The sequence below is a fragment of the Ischnura elegans genome, chromosome 8 (genome assembly GCF_921293095.1).
Source record: "Ischnura elegans chromosome 8, ioIscEleg1.1, whole genome shotgun sequence".
Classification (NCBI taxonomy): domain Eukaryota; kingdom Metazoa; phylum Arthropoda; class Insecta; order Odonata; family Coenagrionidae; genus Ischnura; species Ischnura elegans.
This window is the reverse complement of record NC_060253.1, coordinates 80,303,229-80,309,228: the sequence shown is the minus strand read 5'-3', so window position 1 is coordinate 80,309,228 and position 6,000 is coordinate 80,303,229.

The window sequence follows — 6,000 nt, the reverse complement described above, 5'->3', positions numbered from 1 at the left end:
CACGGATTGGTACTCTCACAAAATTGTTTATGCTGGTACGTGAAAGTTTTTCGTCTTCAACAAAGCCTTCTTCCCTCCATTAACTTGCCGTGCTTTGGTGCCATAAAGTTCTTTGTTCACTCAAAACATTATTTTTATAAAGTCAATCCCCTTGGGTGAATATGCGCGAGCGAAAGATAAAAATTTTAGGTCAAATAAAAAGCCTGAAATAAGCTACGGAACCTGTAACTCCATTTTTCTGCCTAGTAGAAAGCCCCTCTTAATCAATAACATAGCACTCTAACACATTCAAATCAAGGGTGTAGGAAATACTTAATGATGAATTCGATAAATAAGTAAAACCAAATCGTTTTTAACCATAAAATTGAAAGTACATACTCCATTTCCATTTTGCACGAAATGAGTGGCCATTTTGAAAATTTAGAATTTCAAGGAAAAGAATTTTCTGGAATTATTTTTGTGGTTCGCATCCAGTGGAAAAAATGCCCCTTAATACACAAAATGAGTACGCAGAATAAATCTAATATTTATTGATTACATCTCCACACAATGGAAGTGGAATTATACAGGCATAACAGAAATTTCATGTATCTAGGTTCTTAATTTTCCAATCGATGCTTATTAAAAATTTTACCTGCACAAACATTTAACCAAAACAATGAAAAAGAAAGAAGACCCTTGTCATTCATGCAATACGTTTCTCCATGGTATTTGGTAGGTATGCTATCAATATGAACATTTTTTAAGATAAGTTATGAGTGCGTGGAATTTACTCATTAAAAATTATTACATCTTCAATTTCTAACATTCCTCGTATGAATTTCAGCCTCATAATATCACGCTCAAGGTTTTAGTGTTAACTATGCGTCTTAATGCGATTGGAAGGGTTCGCCCAACTTTGAAGCCAGGCCCGCACGGGAGGTAACTTATTAGTACATAACCGGCAAGGCCACTACATATTCTAATGGAATGAGAAATATTTTATTTTATTTCTGCGAAGAAACAACAAAAGGAATTTCCACTCCACGCCAACGAAAGGATTTTTCCTTGCCACGAAAATAATGAAAAGGCGCTTTAGAGATTAATGAACTCATTCAACTGAGAATTTTGAAGATTTCATTGAAGGTTAACTAACATTTACATTTACTCTGCATTGGCGGAAAAATCCACGTGATGCAATATTGGACCAACTCCTCTCTTACGTTCTTAGCACGATATCTATTTAACTTTAACCAACCTCTATCCTCAGATCTGGTTACGCCTCTAAAGATAAAATGGACAATAAAGGAGCTTTCTTCTCCGCTTGGGTATTTTCTGAGTTTCTTCAAACATTCTGTTTTCCCTGAAACCACATCCGATTAGATTGGCAATTTTGAGGATGCGCATGGGAAAGATCTTTCATTATCATGTTCAGATGACCACCGTACAAGCAACTTCGGTCCCGCACCACTGACACCGCTTCAAGTCCAGTGCGAGTCGAGTACGACGCCAGTCGAAGAGGGTAACGATACACACAATAAAGAAGGTTAAGGATGCTGAATAATGAGAGGGGAGACGAGAAAAATTCCGAGAGACTTGGAGAAAGATTTAAAGAAACGCGCGAAAACTTTTGCGCCGCTCGACGAATCGCAAATGGTTCGTTGATGGAGGTCGAGTAGCTCACTAGGACGTAGCGTGAATAGGCTTTGGGACCCGTTGAGGCGTTGAGGACGGACAATTCCGTAAGTCCCTATGCAAGATGGTACCCGATGCCACCATGATACAGCACCATTCTGCCACTAACAGAAGGAAGGGTCCTTCTTCTTCTTTGCCCCTTGGCTTTTCCGCTTGTCTACCGACCGATTGACAATGGACCTCTCGCTGGTCTCCGATTGACGAGTTGAGGCGATGATCAACGTATAGCCTAAAAAGCTCCACCTAGCGATAAACGGAAGTGGCGCCGCACCGCCCAGGCAAACCGGTAATCACTTGTCATTGCTGTCTTAACAATGCTTATCAAGGCTTCCCCCGTCTCGCAACCTTAGGCAGCCTATGCCCGCTTGCCTCTGGGAGGTTGAATGAAGGGGTGTTTTATTTCGACTAATTTTTTTTTCCAACTCCGACAGAAAAGAGCTGCGTAGCTTCCGTAGCTTACGCTAAAAATGTGTTCTCGAGACGGTTCAAGAAGGGTTTCGGTATTATTATCCGTCTTGTCGTTAATTTTTATTACGCTGCGTTTTTCTCCCACCTCCAACATTATTTCGTGGAAGAGATATAATTTGGCGCCGTTTAGATAGATAAAAGGAACTCGGCGGTAGATTTTAATAAAATATGTGATGTCATCACATTCCTGCGGCAATACAAATTGTTTGAACCGTTTCATCGGCTATGAAAAATAAGGGACAGTCAAATTATGCATTTAACTGAATATGCTCCATTGTATTACGGCATTCGAGGGTTTCAGAGATGCCTATACATAAGTTGTTTTGCCTTAAGCGTTTGTGTGACGTTTTTCGTTATCGAAGGATCAAAAGAGAGTAATCTGTGCGCGGCTGTTACAGAGAAACATTCTATCCTCATATACCAAGTTGGGAGTTCCTTTTAGGCCATATACAATGGACAACTATGGATAATACAGGCTTGACGGCGACTGAGTTTTATTTCTTTTTCCATAAGTGCTCCCGCTCAATGAGTTTTCATGGAAAAAACTAGTAAATGGAATTTGATGTTGATTCATCCATCATTGCACTGAAATTCTAAGATAGATATAAAACAGTTCTCTATATCTCTGGTTCTTTAGGTACCCTGGTATTCTCCTTCCATGATCCGTTCTTCATCTTTCGTAAGTACTTATTTCATCTCCTCATCTTATGATGATAGTTTGTGGAGTCAAATACTGCCTTCTGGTTCGAATATCTTAGATTGATTTTGCTCTATACCCATATTTAGGCTCATTACATTGCTGATGTAGGATTGTTTTCTATTTTTAAATACATTGTCTGACGATTTAAATTTTGATCAGCCGATAAGTCTACATTTGGTGATCTGCAATGGCCATCAATAGTTCACGGTCATAGATGATTGAATTCGTCGATTGTGACTATTGTCTACCGCGGTGCCCGGTGAAAATATTATCTACAATGACACCGTTAAAAATTATAATTGACATCCTCGTGTTCGCTATCATCTAATTTATCATTATAGATTTTTGATTGTGAATGATTGTCAATGGCGATCAAACGTCGATTGCTTTCAATTGTGGAAGTTGCATGTTGATATTCTGTATTGTGAATTTTGGACCTCTGTCAGCTAAATTATGTTCAGAATTTTTAAATCCCAATCAATTAAGTAGTAAATTAGTATAGCAGGAATTTTCTCAGGTACTGTATTGGGTCAAGGTTATCATAGTCGACATTAAATTCATCTACCCTGATGACGATGCACGAGCTGACCATTGAAACGTCGGTTATTGAAAATCTGACCATGTGGAGAGCTCGGAAATAATTCCTGCCACTTGTTCGCTAAATAAGCTTAATATTTTATTTCAGTGCAATTATCATCTGGTAAATCAAACTCTTATTTCCCGTTACACGCTTTCCAGTTCGCCAAGCATCAACAGACGATGGATATAATTCATTCCAGGCAAGCCCAATGTACTGATTTTCCAATTTTCTGTATGAACACAAATGGAACAAAATTGATTCCGGCTTAGAACGAAACGAAAGAAGTCTCTTACCAACTGTTCACCATAATGAATCAATGTATCCCAGCATCCTGATGTCTATCGAATTTGAAAAAAGCCAGTCACATAAGGCAAAGGTTTGGAATTTCCGATTACGTTTCCTCTGCAATCAAAAACTATGGCAATTATTTCTTTAAATCAAAGAAATATAATCCGAGGCATGAGGAGCTCCAACGAGGAAGCAAATCAACTTCTCCTTTTTAAGAGTAGGTATAGGTGGTGCTGGTTAATTGCTCGCCGGTATCAGATGATCCTGGCAGTCTTAACGATGGCTCAAAAACAGTGGGTCACTTAATAATAAATTGCTACCACATAATTTATGCATTGAAATGGCCTTTGCCTCCATCACTGGAATGGTTCGGTGTCTCCATTAGTTGATGATCTGCCACCCAGGGGTGAACAATCAATTACGAATCACGCACGGTAATTAACTAAATGAGCGAATGGATTGGATTCTTTTTGCATTATTATTCACCCTGAGACACTTAGATTGATAGTTCTCTTGTTCTTAACAACTTTAAACACGAGTCAGGGATGATTGCCAAACCTTTCTACGTCTTCCATAATGATACTGGGAATTGCGTGGAGAGGTGCCTGAACATCCTTACTTTTATCAGTCAAATTTTCATCATATCCTCCAATTCTATTTCCCAACTATCAATCTCCATACTCCATTGAGAATGATGAAAACATATTCGAGGAGCAATTAATTTCAAGAAATTCAATTTACGATAAGAACTGTATTTTTTTTATCATAAGGAGGCAACGAAATCAAGAGATTCAATATGGTGTTTATTGCAATTTTTGTGATTCATAAAATCACCAACATGATTATAGCACATAAAAATTGCCGTGGTAACACAATATGCGCACCTGTATTAAGGAAGAGTGACTGATTAAACAATTTCATGGGGTAAAGCCTAGTCTTCTAGAATCACGTCCTTTAGGCTAGGCTAATAGGTTTAAACATTTATTGGAGATTAACTCTTAACTTGGTGATCTGATAAATGAATCAAATATAAACATGTACTTATCCATTACAAACAATGAGATAGATGAGTGTAAATCTTCCGCAGTAATCAGTATTTCGTTCATATTAAAGCCAATTGCATATAACTTGAAGCAACTATGAAAAAGAATGAATATTGATGAATATACTGTTGACGCGATGACATGGCAATAAACCGCAAAATAAAAGAGAGGAAATAATTATTAAATCAGTTTTCTAACATTTAAATACTATCGAGACATTAAGAAAAAGATTATGTTTTACTTTAAGTAAAAACGTTAAGGCTTGACGAGTCCAACCTAGCCTCACTAACGTTGCATTTATCGTATGCATAGGTATCTGAAATAGATCTAAGAATTAAGAAAGGTTTTGGATCGAGCCATGAAACATAATGACCATTTAAAAAAGTGATTAAAAGTTGTATCAAACAACGATACATGTTGATTGGTATCGTGTTACGCTACCATTTTCATTTGAATATGTCAACCAGTTAGGATTAGGCTTTCAACTACCAGTGCAGATCCTTAAACTACTAAACGTACTAATTTTGAAGTTATTTAGGCCTAAGATCAAACTCCTTTACAGTTTCATAGGTAACGCAAGGATAAAATAGGTGTGTGATAATGCCTAGAAATGAAGAAATAACAAAATATACCATGATTCCCCAGCGATTAATATAAATCCTCTGACGTGGGAAATTAAGGTTTGTAATAATTTCAATATCAGATAGAAAAAGTGAAAAATTTCAACACCGCATAAAATACTAAGCCTTAAAGCACTACGTACCCAAGAAAATCCACGTAATCATTTTGAAAAATAATATTAACATCAGTTCTTGATTAGTGCCAGGTTTGTTGGGAGTCACTTCATTTTTTCTCCCCCAGCAAATGTCATTTAGAATTAGTAATTAAGGGAAAGAAAATCTTTACTCACAAATATTACAGCTCATTTAAGTGAACAATGCTCATAAGGCTTGTCGATCTTATTTTAATTCAATTTTTTTTTCCACTCCTAATTCCACGGCAAGTCTTGAAATATTTCGAACGCAACTCCTATTTCCCTTGCCCCGGGTGACGTCCCTCTCCTTCACCCGGCAATTATTCACGCTTTCACACCTTCCCGTCCGCTTGCCCTTTGTCAGCGAGAGTAATTACGCGGAGAAAACAACAAAAATGACCGCCTCCCTTAACCACCGACATCCCTTTCGCCACCGCTATCCCCCATCCCCCGCTTTCCCTATCCTCACCCACCTCCCCCAAGTCTTCCTACC